This window comes from Diachasmimorpha longicaudata, chromosome 13 (genome assembly GCF_034640455.1).
Source record: "Diachasmimorpha longicaudata isolate KC_UGA_2023 chromosome 13, iyDiaLong2, whole genome shotgun sequence".
Lineage (NCBI taxonomy): Eukaryota > Metazoa > Arthropoda > Insecta > Hymenoptera > Braconidae > Diachasmimorpha > Diachasmimorpha longicaudata.
The window spans coordinates 3,610,639-3,624,406 of NC_087237.1; the positions used below are offsets into that span (position 1 = coordinate 3,610,639).

At 36.2% G+C, this 13,768-nt stretch overlaps 1 protein-coding gene and 2 long non-coding RNA genes across 17 annotated transcripts in view; 2 read left to right on the plus strand and 1 right to left on the minus strand.

The window, feature by feature from the left end:
- Positions 1-13,768, minus strand: part of LOC135168413 (agrin-like) — a 256,515-nt gene that overhangs the window by 240,101 nt on the left and 2,646 nt on the right. The gene's annotated exons all lie outside the window — the stretch shown is intronic.
- On the plus strand, positions 6,545-7,266 carry LOC135168455 (uncharacterized). Its single transcript, XR_010300044.1, has 3 exons — positions 6,545-6,705; positions 6,964-7,018; positions 7,090-7,266. It is a non-coding gene; the product is annotated as an uncharacterized LOC135168455 (long non-coding RNA).
- Positions 7,937-8,527, plus strand: LOC135168454 (uncharacterized). Its single transcript, XR_010300043.1, has 3 exons — positions 7,937-8,085; positions 8,241-8,298; positions 8,370-8,527. It is a non-coding gene; the product is annotated as an uncharacterized LOC135168454 (long non-coding RNA).

Sequence of the window (13,768 nt, forward strand, 5' to 3'; positions counted from 1 at the left end):
TTTATTTCCATTGGGATTTTTTTTCTGACGAATAGAAAAATTACCAAAAATTATTCAATATTTTGATGCTCTTGATGCATAATTGTCATTTGAAAATTTAATTCTTTCCAAAATAATAAAAATCATTCAATCAATTAAAATTGAAATATCATAACTTTCATTCAAACATAAATATGAAGATAGTCCTTTACCACAAAACAAAAAAATCCTGGAACAGCGGAAAAATCCCCGTATGATCTTCAATCTAGAAATAATGTTCCCATGAGCCCTAATTCATGATTGGCCTCGAGATAGCTGTGACCCGGCATTAAATTTTCTTTTTCGTCATGATCTAGCAAAAACATCCAATAGTGTGAAAAAAAAAATAACGAGCCCATTCCCTTCAATAACCAGTCACCAAAGCATACTGTGCACTTAAATTGATTTATGACGTCGACTATTCTATCGTATCTGCCTCGTTTCCTTCCTTCACTGCCACTCTCAATCGCCCCAAGGTGTCCAGCAGCGAAGGCGGATACAAAAAATATAAACCTCATCCTCATTCTCTCTGCGTATGTTTCCGGAGTAGCAAACAGTGGTTTGTGCAACGACTGATTTATCGTTATATCGAAGCCAACCAAGAATTGATGGAGACAACGTACGTTAACTTGTCGGTGGTCTCCATTACCATGTCCACCAAAAAACGTACAAATAAATGAGAAAAAACACTGGAACATTTTATTTTGTAAATCACATCTAAAGACCATAAGTTTTATTCACCCGAGGCTGTAAAATTTTACTGCCAAATAGAGCGGAATCAAAAATTTCTTTGAATTTCAATCTTCTACAGAACATTTTTATCAGTTTATTTATTCCCAAAATCATTTCCATATTCTCATGGAATGGAGATACTAAATTTGGAAATGTTAGAATCAACTGAGGATATCTAATTCACGTTCTGTTCATTGGAGACACTTGGCCTGTCATCGGGTTAAGATTTATAGATCTTTGGAAATCAGAAATGGGATAAAACAAGATTTTTATCGAATTAATGTGGAGGAATTTCCGGGGGGTTCTGATTGAAATTGAAAAATACGTGGGCAATTATCTCTTTATTACCGGTTGATGGGGGTTTCGGCAAATTTAATTTCATGATGAAATACCTCGTTTTCAAATTTCAAAGGATACGCAGAATTTTTATTATCAATTATGTCTGCAGGTGAATAAAATTGCTCACTTCCCCATTCGGTAACCGTACGTGAATTCCATCATTTCTACTGAGTATTTCCCATCGTTAATAATAACTAATCGTTTCTATTAATTCAGGATTAATTCTCGATACGTCGCAGAGCACTCTGGGGTTCAAGATCGTCCAAGAAGGTGGTCTTTCAGCGAAATAAAGTACAGCGAGCTTTGCGCGTGGGCCTCACGTGTCTCTCACGCGTCGTGAACGCGCGAGAGGGGGTGGATCCGGTCATTACCGCACCAACTAGCTATCCTCGATACACTCTCAGGGTCACACTCCCTGGAGCTCTTTGTATAATAAGTACTGGATGAGATTATTCTCAGGGAGGATGAATATTGAAAATCCTCCAAGATGAAAATCTAGTGATTTTTTTTCTCCAAAAATATCGCAAATTCAAAAAACCTCTCCCTGATAACTATCCAAACAATTCATTCAAACAATTAATTTCTTTGCTCTCTAATTCTAAACTTTAATATAAAATTACCACAAAAATGACTCATACGTTGCCCTCATCGGTATAAAATTTCCCGTCGTAAAATCCCCAGGACATCATTAAAATAATCGATTCGACGAAAAAATAATTTTGCTTCCGGTGAATGAAAAATAACAAGTTGATAATAGTTGTAGGTCATCTGTATATTCGAAAATAGGTAAAAATGGGGGAAAAGAAGCGTCAAAAGACCGAGAGGGGAGTGAGAGGGCCCCACCTAGACGCGTGGGACCGACACCCACGTTATCCCACAGTGATTCGCGGCATTTTTTTTTCTACACCCAGTACAAGCAGTGGGTACGGGTAATAAGGGGGATATTGCGACGCGTGTACCTATTGCTGTTTTTCCCTGTACTCGGTGTTCTACCCGGTCTCTAGTATACCCTCCCATCAAAGTGCCATATCGATCCCCTACCCGATGCCCTACACATGTTGATGTTTGTTTGTGATCACGCCGATAGCTCGGGCATGAACACCTTGATCCAAGAACACGACCTCCATATCGTCGTAAAGAGGTCCTCGCGATTGCGAGATCGATAGTATCTTGTTCTTGAGTTTTTTATGGGAAAAAAAAAATTGTAGAGAGGGACAGTTTCTAGTTTCCCTGGGCGAGTTACCGACTTCAAGGCACTGTTGCCCTATGGAGAGAACTGTTGGTTAATATTACAACAGGAGAATGTGAAAAATTGGCGGATTATCTATTGGAGTTCACATTTTGAATGTTTATCGAAAATTAATTTACAGATGGATTCAATAACTCTTTGTACGATTAGTTTTTTTTTTATTCCGGTGTTTCCACTTGAGATTGGAAACTATTGTTGATGAGAGACATCAGGTCCAGGGTGTTTCCAGGGTATAAAATAAAAGAATAAGACGGGATTCACACATATAAATCATTGATAATCATCCCATTTCCAATACTATCGAAGCGCCGATAGGGCGTGATAACTAGATTTTGTATATCGATTTATTTTGAGAGAAAAAAACTAGCATTAAGTGGAGATTAAGCCGTAAGTGTCAATAATCCCAGAAAGGGAAATTTTAGAAATTAATTAATTAGTTTCCTGTGGTTGAAATGAAACAGTTAATTCCCAGTGATGTACATGTATAAGAAGCAAAATTTGACATCGTATTATGATGATCCTTTTTCATTAAGTTATTAAACGTCCAAATGAGAAATTTCATGAATGACAAAAATGAATTTTATTACTCTCCGTTGGGCCGAGCGAAATTGCCGATACACGTGTTGCTTTATTAATAATGGTGGCACTTTTCTGTAACGTTTCAAGTACTCATCTCTCTTATCCGTGTGTTTTTTTATATCCCTTGTGGGAACGAGTGTGGATAATTTTCTGGGTAAAATTTTTGGGGACACCGGTGTCGAGCGTGACCAGTAATTTGCATACCTTTAAGAGAGGTTTTTTCGTACACTCGGATGAGAAAACCTGTACTTCGAAGATTATTGGGCGATTGCCTATTATTAAATACGATTTTTTTAATTTCAGGGGTCAATTTATGATTGTCGAAGGATGAATGCAGTGAGAAAGATCTGATGGTAGGGATTTTTCGATAATATTGATGCTGAATTTTTTTAAATTTCAGATGAATTAATTTTCATGCGAAAGACAACTTTTTGCGAGATTGTACTTGAGGATGGGTTCTGCATTGTGTCACTCGCATGGCGATCCCTACGAGCAATTTAATCTCCGTTTCAACACCTCAATTTCGGATCAAGTTACAAAATTGAAGGAATTTTTTTTACTGCAATTTTGGATTAAAGTTTGGTAAATAATATGAATCGAACGAAATGTGATATTTATAATTATTTTTTTTTGATCAATTGAGATGACTAGATTATTTAAATTAAATAAACGGTGATGTAATTTCAAAATATAACATCTCACGAGGCATAACATTATTTGGAGCAATATTGATAGTTACATGGCCCCCAAAGACCGCAAAAACTTGTACGAAATTAATTCCCGAAGACGATATATATATGCTTTTGGGTTACTGGTGTGGGACCAGTGTGTAAATCAAGCATCGAAAAATCCCTCTCCCCTCCCCATCTCACTCCCTGCATCCTCAATGACTCGAGAATGTACGTATTTACGCTTGTACCCTCACTTATACATAAACTCCCAACTCAATATTTCACTCTCCCTTTTGTTCGTTAACTGCTCATATAACAACGTATAATTTTATTCAAAAACCCATGTAGACGCAAAATCAATAAATAAATTATATGTCCGGATATTTGAATTTCATCGGGATATTCATTTTTTTTTCCTCGGCTGGGGGAGGAAGCGGGATTGAGTGGTATGTGGAAAAGAATTTTTAAATGAAAAAAATTGAGGAGTCGGGACCGAGACGCCCACACGTGCAAATTAATATAACAGCTAAGGTGAGGTGGAGGGAATAAAAGAAGATGAGGGTTTTGAATGAGGACAAAAGGGAAGACCTACCGCTTTCAATTTTTTTTTAAATTTTTAAATTCATCTTTAAATTAATTTAAATACGTAAACAAACAGCATAAAAAATATCCGATTCCTAAATCAATTGCAAATCACGAAAAAAAAAACAATTAAAAAACCCGAAGAACTATTCCGTCTCTTTCTCTGCTCAGCAAAAATAATTTTATAGAATTATTTTTCAGCAAAAATTGGCTTAATTTAGAAATGTTGCAACTGTTAATGAAATGCTAATGTAATGCAGTTCGATGAGAATATACGAGTTACACGAGCCCTGATGAGAACCAATCGCACCCATTCACCGCATTTTATTTGACAATTTTCATGGTATCGAATTGGAGACTCGGGAAGAAAGGTACTTACGCATCGAACAGTCAAAACGTAAATCAAAATGGATAAGTGAACGAGCGCCAACGCATTGCCCTGATGCCCCTCCACCAAGAGTGACGATATTCTCGCTCACGCTTCGTCCGGCTTAATTGGCCGGTCGAGGAGTGCAGCGGTGATTATTTATGCCCGCCCTGGGAATTCCCAATTTCACTTTGAATTCTTTCACGGAATTTTGTTCATCATTACACATTTATTTATTCATCGACATACTCGAAGACAATATAACAGACACCTGTAATAATAATAAAAAAAATCCGTCTGGGTAGTATTACTAAGCGAGAATAAGACCGAGAAATTTGTTTTTTTTTCTATTTTTCATTTAATTGCAAAAGCCCTGGTAGAAGCGGCGGAACGTTTGAAACATAATGCCCCTCCTCGTTTGTGTCTTATCTTGCGATAAACGAGCGCACAACACCGCCACAGGAGTTCTCGGGGTCATCAGATGCCACTGCACACCGATTTAAACACTTCCAGTTGTATTTTGACAATGGCAAAATAATACAAAGAACTTTTTCATTATTCCCGATGAAAAAAAAAAAAAATGTAAACATTCGAGAGTGGAACAAATAGAGCTCTGAGAAAATATTCTCAATCCCCTCTCCTGATCCCTCCTATCGTCAATTACCCCGTGACTAATGCCCACTGGCCGCGGGGCCTTTTCGAAATTCATCAAAATAAAATTAGCTGCCCCGACGTGGTAGAGATAATTCATCGGCTGGTAAAACTCATGATGCTGAATGCATATAAACGCCTTGCGATCAAAAATCACGAGACCTATGCACATGATGAAAAATGATTTTTTAAATGTCAAATTATTCTCTTCTAATTTTAAAAATCATGATAATGCGAATATTTAATTTTTTATCACGTATTTTAACTGAAATTTATATTTCCCAAAGAAAAGAAATTATCAGAAATGGGGATAAAATTTCTGGCGCACTCTCATCCACAACTGAACTGCGTAAAAAAAAAAACAAATCAACAATATAAAAAAAACACGAAATTGATGACGCGGCCTCCGAGATTAATCGTCAAACCGTGTGTCGCAGTGCACAACCGGTTCCAAATCGCTTAACCCAAGTATTAATAATGCAATAACACAGCTCCACTTCGATAAAAACATTATCTCAAATTTTTCAAAAAATTTCACTCATTAAAAAAAACTCCTTGAAACTGGAGATAAACCAGCCGTTCCTAAATTTTTTTATTTATTTATTATTTCACGTAGTACATGACTCGGAGAATGATGAGACACGGATATAAAGACAAAATGACATGAATCGAAATTTCGGCACGAAGACCATTAAGATTGTAACGCGGGTGGCTGTGAGCCAATGGTGGGTTAGAGTCTACACGTGGTGCCATATAAGAGGGCTTGACTTTAATTTTAATTTAAAATCGTTGTGCATCCGACGAGTGGACCACCTACGATCCACTCACTGAGTTGAAAATTTTTCCCCGTCTGAATGACGTAAAGGCCTATAAAAGACGAATTATGCCACAATTATGACGCTAGTAAATTCTTAATCACCGAAAATGACTGGAAAATTCCATAATTTAATTTGAATGCATTCATCAATTTCCTGTCTCCATTGACAAAAAAAAAATATACAAATCACGAATAATAATAGAAAAAAACTGGTGACTGACAAAAGTGAGAGAAATTAGAAAAGTCTAATCACCGAGTATATTTTTCACAGGAAAAATGAATTTTCCTCATACGTATTCCCAGTAATAATAATACGCTGGAATATTAATGCTCGTCTTTTCCCAAGAATCATTTCGCAACTCATGAAAAAAATACTTACAATCAGCTGAGCAATGTATCTCTCTCTTTTTTCTATCTCCAGATTATTCAATGCAATCAGATGAGATGAGAATCAGTAATTATTGATTTAACCGAATGAAGGTATGTTAAATTGCCATCAGGAAAACGCGAAAATTCTGATCTAGCTGATCTGCTATAAATATGAAAATTCTCTCTACGAATGATCACTCGCATTGAAAACAATCGACTGTACTATTCACCCAACAACCCCCTCATCATGAAAATCTCCGTTATTTTTGTGTTCCTGGCGATGATGTTGGCGGCTGTTGCCGGAGAGGTTTGCAAAGGACGCGGCATTGGAGTAAGTTTTTCCCGACCCACCCGGAAAATCGTCCTCACTCGATATATTTCCACTTCTACTTCTCTCAATTTAAATATTTTCCCCTCAGTATTTTTTATAAACGCCCAGTCCACACCGCGAATGGTGTGGACTTTCCCAACCGCCAATTGGCACCGAAATCTAAACCGTTTTTTTTTCTATGCGATATATTACCGTAAAAATGTCATCCAGTTGACAACTGGTGAAACGAACTTATCGATGTGATTTCTATGATTTCAGTGTTCGAGAGATCGACAGTGTTGCTCGGGTTTCTGCCGCCGTACAAAATGTGCCTGTATGTATAAATTATGTTGAGCGATCGAGTATTGATCGATATATGTCATTAATCAACTGATCGATTTTCAGAAGGATATGCCGGATAAAATGTCCTGATGTAACCGAGATAGGCAGAAGTATCATTTCTCAAGGATCTTTTCAAGACACAATATCGTTATGACTATTCTATCTATAAATTATACCCCCAATCTCTATTGATTTGTAACGGATTATTGATCTGAAATACACGTATTGAGGCATATCAAAGGACTAAGATCTCTTCATTCTAATTTTTCAAAAATGTCATTTAGATTTTATTATTGTACTTAATCAAAGTCAATGCCGATAACCACCCACTCTCCCACCCTAAATCCATCATCTGGCATTCACCTCATTCTCTAAAATTATTTTAACGGTCAGGACACCTCCAAAAAATCATTCGTATCAATTCAGAAAGATTTTGAATATTCAGCTCGCCTAAAAAATGCTGAATGTGATGGTAGACATGAGTCTAAAGATGGAAAATAGGAAAATTTGTGGAAAAATTTTTCCCGACATAACTACGCTGATAATCAGATTGACAGTTTCATCATGTCACATCACATCATAAAACAAAAATTATAATAATTTTCCTCATAAAATCCCTCGGTTATTTTCCACGTAAATGTTATCAACCTTTTCTGAAGAAACAGTAGCAGTTGGATTAACAATTTAGTGAGATTTCTTGAAAATATTATGAGGAAAAAATCATAACCTGCTGCAAATACTAATTTTATCCCGTTAATCAAATACATACAACAAAGAGATAAATTAGAAGTACTTGTCTCACCTGTCCAATACAGATGTGTAAATATTTTTAAGAAAAAAATAAATTCAGTAAAATAATTTATCTGTTCAATCATGAATATCCTCTCTCATATAAATAGGGTGAGTTCATTCAATAGTAATCACTCCCATTTCAATCAACTGTCTGTTACTTCAGATAAAAAACAAACTCTCATCATGAAATTCCTTTCTATCTTCGTAGTCCTTGCTGTTGTCCTCGCTGCCGCCAGTGGCCAACGTTGCCGAGGGCGTCGCGTCTGGGTGAGTATCTTAATTTAATATATTAATAATTTCATGTAAAAATGTCCAAAAAATTCTTTTATGACCCTTCAAATCCATATTTATCCCGAATCTCTCACCCAAATTACCAATTTAATTACCAATAACCAATTTAATAATGATTTATGTGATTTTAGTGTACCAACAGCAGACAATGCTGTTCAGGACTCTGCCGAAGGGGCCGTGGATGCGCATGTACGTATAAATAATCTCCCGTCAATGAAAACTAATCAACCACCGACACTAATCATTTCATAAATTTTTAGAAAGAGATGACGCATTAAGGACCTCCAAATCGCAAAAAAAACCCCAACGACAACATTTATCAAGACTTGTTTGGTGTTGACTCTATTATTATCACCGACAAGTATTCTCTATTGACATGTAATTAATGGATTCACGAAAATACAAATATTCATGCATATTATTATCTTCTCATTACCACAAGTTGATACCCTAAAATTATGTCGATTTTCCATTTCGATCTGATATCCCTTCATCTAATCAACTGTTTACGATTAACTAAAGTAAAATTTTCATTTGTCCCACATGAGGAGAAAAGATAAATGAAAATACCAATTAATCTACCCGCAAACAAATGATTTAAAAAATTCTAATCGACGAGGCAATTATCAGAAAGGAGGTACGAGCCTCTCTATCAATTACTCGACTGTTGGTCACTGGCTGAGCGATGACAAGGAGTCAACGACGTCGGTGGGAGGTCTCCGACAATGGGTTATACGCCTTCGAGTCACTGCATCAGTGACTGAAACGGGTAAATGCCCCTCCTAGACCAGTCATCGTAACTCACGATATATCTGCGGGATATTCCGATTTGTTTTATAATAGCAGTGACAAAATGAACGGGATAATTCGATATCTATAACGTAATCATTAATTGTAGCCACGATCTATCCATCAGGTCTTCATTCAATTTATCAAATTAGCTGTCATTGAATGATTCATCTGGACATGAATTATCACTATCAATTTACCGATTAATTATTTTCAATTTGATTGGAATATTAGAAAGAAATATTCCAATTAACGCAGCAAACGTCGGGAGGAATATTCCCTTGAGAACTAAAAAATTCGTCTCCTGAATTTAACACACCTTTTGTTTATTGTATGGGGAGACAAGAGGATAAATTGAATCGTTCAATTTTGTGACGATAGCGATGTAGATATCAATGAAGATTAAGAGGAATTGCAAACCAAATATGATAGCTGATAAATAAAGACTGCAGTTTGTACAACTGTCATGATTTTGATATGAAGTCGATTTTTTGTGATAACAGGATTGATTTAACCATCCCAAAGTCAGTAAAATAACATTTTTAATATTTTTTTTTGTAAATTTTCCCCGTAAACGTTTATCTACTGGTAGTGTTACCCTACACCCAACTCCGATATAAACCCACACTATGAAAATCCCCTATGGAATTTATGCTCGATAATTTTCCTAAGATAGTAATATCCTTTTCCTCCTCTTCTCCTAGACAATGCCGGTCTTGAGTGCACCCTGAGATCTCTTATCTCGTATTTTGATGTGATCTCAACGAGTGCAAGTCAAACGAACCCGTGTAACCTCACACCGTGAAGTAGTACGCAAACAAATTCTGCCAACCAACAAAAATATTTACCCCCAATATTTTTTTTTTCATTTCCATTTATTTCCCCGCAAAAATTCCCGGCAAAATTACGTCCACAATAAAATTAAAAAAATCATTTTTTTATCCACCAAACAAATCACAATCGACGCGATAATTTGACAATGATAAACGGTGAATAATGCGAGACTCCGTGTCCGATTTCACGTGTATAAAATTCGATAAAAGTCAAAAAAAAAAAACATTAAAGAGTAAAAAAACGATTGCAACATCGTAAATCACTAATTCGCAAGTGGCCCGAAAGTAATGCCCCATTCCAAGTACGCAATTACGTGGGCAACGAAACAATGTGAAAGAAGGGACAATACTTATTAGTTTCCTCGGGTGGGCGAGATATATTCTCTTTCTTCTTATTTTTTTATTTTCTCTTCATTCGAGTCTTTTTTATCTCCTTGGTCCACACCAAGTGCTCAAGTCCCCTTCCTTTATACAAGTTTTGTGAAGGTCTGAAGACAGGCCGCCTACAAGTCGAACAAGGTGGCACTTTTGCACCTCAAAATGCGAGAATTCATTATTCATATTTCATCTTCACAATTCCTCCCTCCCCCACAGTATTTAATTTATAAAAATAAAATGTTTTAATTAATTTCCCACAAAACGACATTCAAACGAAACAAAAAACCGATTTTTTTTTTCAAAATTGCTGTTGCAATTAACTGAAAAATCTATTCAAGGAAAATCGAGTGAATCGAAACCAAGGGCCATTCGATATATCTCCTGTCTCATTCTGCACAAGTTATGCTGGTGTCTCAAGAGACTCAACAAAACACCTATAGAAAATGCAGTGGGCATTAGATGGTGTGTGGGTGCGGTCCCAATTATCCACAGTGGCTCTCAATGAGCCCTGTACCACTCCACCGTCAAAATCGAAACAAGAAACTAAGTGACAGATGAATAAAGACGAAGAGAGCACAAGATGAAAAATAAAACGATATATAGTACGAATACATTATGCACGATATTTTTTTTTTCATTCGAGTGACTTTTTTTTATCTCTTATTTTTGTAACCCCGAGTCGTGCGAATCGAATCGTTTTGCCACGACTCGTTTGCACACGTCAGAAATAAAGAGTACACGCATGCGATGAGGGCACCGGAACCGGATGATTCTACCATGTGGGAGGGGTAGGTGAAAAGCATCATCGCTCACGTTGAAAATTATGACAATGGGAAAATACAAATTTCAGGGCTAGCGGTTATATTATTTTATTAGTTCCTGGGACCGACGGAGAACATGAAAAATGATCTGAGAATGACATCACGAAAATAGACAACGGGAGACGAGTCACGGATGCAGATAAGTCGAACAACTATTTTTATATTTATTCTCGTTATATTTTTGTTATGATTCCGGTAATTGGGTCTCGTTAATCCTAGAAAAACTAGGCCGAGGCGAAAGAGTTTATCTAGGATTAAAAAGAGCTGAGTGAGGGAAGAGCTCGATTCAAAATCATGGGAAATCATTTCGTATATCTATAGAATACAAACAGCGTAGGAATATAAAGATAAATAAAAAATAACGATTAAGAAAAAATATAATTTTAACTCAATCGATTAAGTCCTTTCACTCCATCATCAATTAATAATAATTATTTTTTATGAAAAATTAAACGACTTTCTACCTCATCATTATCGCTCTCCATTCCCTAAAAAAAAAATTATTTATTTATCATTTCGACAACTGTAGACTCGGTATACCCGTGACCCGCGTGGGCGCAACTGCGTACTCGTAAATATCACCCAGTAACGAGAGGCTGTATTGTGAATACATTCAATGATGGGCGAAATAAAGGGACGGAAGAATAAATACAGGAGGCTCCCTGTCCTTAACAGAAAAAAAAAGAAAAAAATACAACAATTCCAAACCGTCTTTTCATATATATATTTTTTGTCATTGACGTTGAATTTTGGAGAAAGTCGAGGCGTGAGGTCTGACGTCCCACGCAAAAGTGAGGGAAATTCGCTCGAAAATTATTGACAATCGTAAAGTGTCTTCACATGAACTAAATTAAATGCTCACTATTACAGTTTTAAACACTCCATCAATTGATCAAAATCTCACAAATAGCTAAATACTGTCCCTCACTGAATTATTGAATCTAACGAGAGAGCTATCGAATTTCACCGAAAATAATTCTCTCATGACCCTTACTGAACCCTTCCCACTATTTCTATACTTCTCCAAATCATCTCGCAAGTCCCTCAATAATTAATTATTCTGGAGATAAATTTAATCCGAATCCAACTGGTAAAGGACTTCATAATAACATTATAATGATTTTCTATCAAAAACTCTCACAATTTCAGCGATAATTCGGTTCATTAATTCGGAATTTAATCCCTCAACCAAGGAATAAAAAATAATCGACCCTCTCTTGGCTCTTCTCCCCCCCCCCCCCAGCTCCTCCTCACTGTCTTTGACTGTTTTTCAATTAAAGATTATGTGACACGAGAGATGGAGCACAACACCATTGGTATCTCTCTCATCACAGCACAAATACCCTGTACCCGCAATCCATACGAAATCTCCAGTTACCCTCAAGGGAGGTAAGTGTGTACTCGTGAAAAATATTCACCAAAGGAGAATCCCAACCGACTCAATTACCAGTTGGGTAGAAGGCCACAGTGATAATTAAAAAGTTATTACGTCCAGGCTCGTTTCTACTGGCGACTCTACACGAGACGAGCGATGCAGAGGCCTTTGTATGAGGTAAAAATCACTCCTGGACTTCTTCGAAGTCTCAGAAGGTACATATGTCATTACATGAGTGAAAAAAATATATTTGTTGGAGTAATTGGAGTTTCTTCTGTCATCTTTTGTATTGGATATTTGTCAGGGATCGAGGTACGAGGGTGAAAATTATTACTCTCTCCCCGGAACTGATTAAGGGGTTATTCTCATGTGAGCACTTCAAAAAATCGATTTTTTTTTTTTTCGATATTTTGACAGTAAAACCTATTGAAAACATGCTGTGAAAAATTCAGACCGAAATTCATAGTATTTCATACGTTATAGCTCATAGTCGCCGACGTGTCGTAAGCGATTGTCTACCAGGCTTTCAACTTTAAACGCGTTTTTCTCGAATCATCATTTTCTGAAACGGTCAAGATCCTACAAGAAAAAGTATTCAACCGATTGCTTTAAAATTTACATATGTTCTTCTACTCATTTATAGTTATCGTCCCTACCACAATTGTTCATTTTCGACAATATCTTCATATTTTTTTTAAACGATTTGTAACGAAAAAGAAGGAGATTTTCGTGATTTTTTTTTTGAAGTTCGATATTTTTTTTTGTTTTTAATGAAATTGATTATATTTGGTAGGGACGATAGCCACAGGTCCACTGAATAATAATCCATTCGATTTTTTTATGTCAGACAACATGAACAGCCGCTATCACCTTGACCAGTGAACTACCTTTTTTTGTTGGGGACTACTTTGACTTTAAAAAAATATATGTTAAAAATGTAAAAAACGAAAAAAAAAATTTTTTTCGTATATTTCAAAATACAAATAAAAATATATTGAAAAATCAACATGATTGAAGTTTGTTGTCGCATAAAAAAAAAATTCCGAAAAAGTGGTAAAATATAGGTGTTCACATGAGAATAACCCCTTAAGGTGAAGGTACTCCATGTGCTGGAGAGAAATCAACTGATTGAGAATATAAAATTCTACATAACGTATACTCAAGATATTTAAATCAAAAATGTTACAAGTTAGAAGTTTCTTGAGTTTAAAAATATTCATAAAACTAAATTCGAATCCGATTTGCATTTGCAAATTGAACATATTCCAGAAATCAGTGAAATGTAGAGAATTTCCAATGGATAGAATCGAATTGAAGCTTATGGAGGGTGTGGCTTTACTGTTGGCTCTACAAAATTCAAGAAAAACACTAAAGTGTTTGTATTGCTGGGGGGACAGGGGAGAGGGGGCTTTCGAGAGAGCGGAGAGTCCTCGTCTCGCGGACACTGGGAACTTCAATGGCAC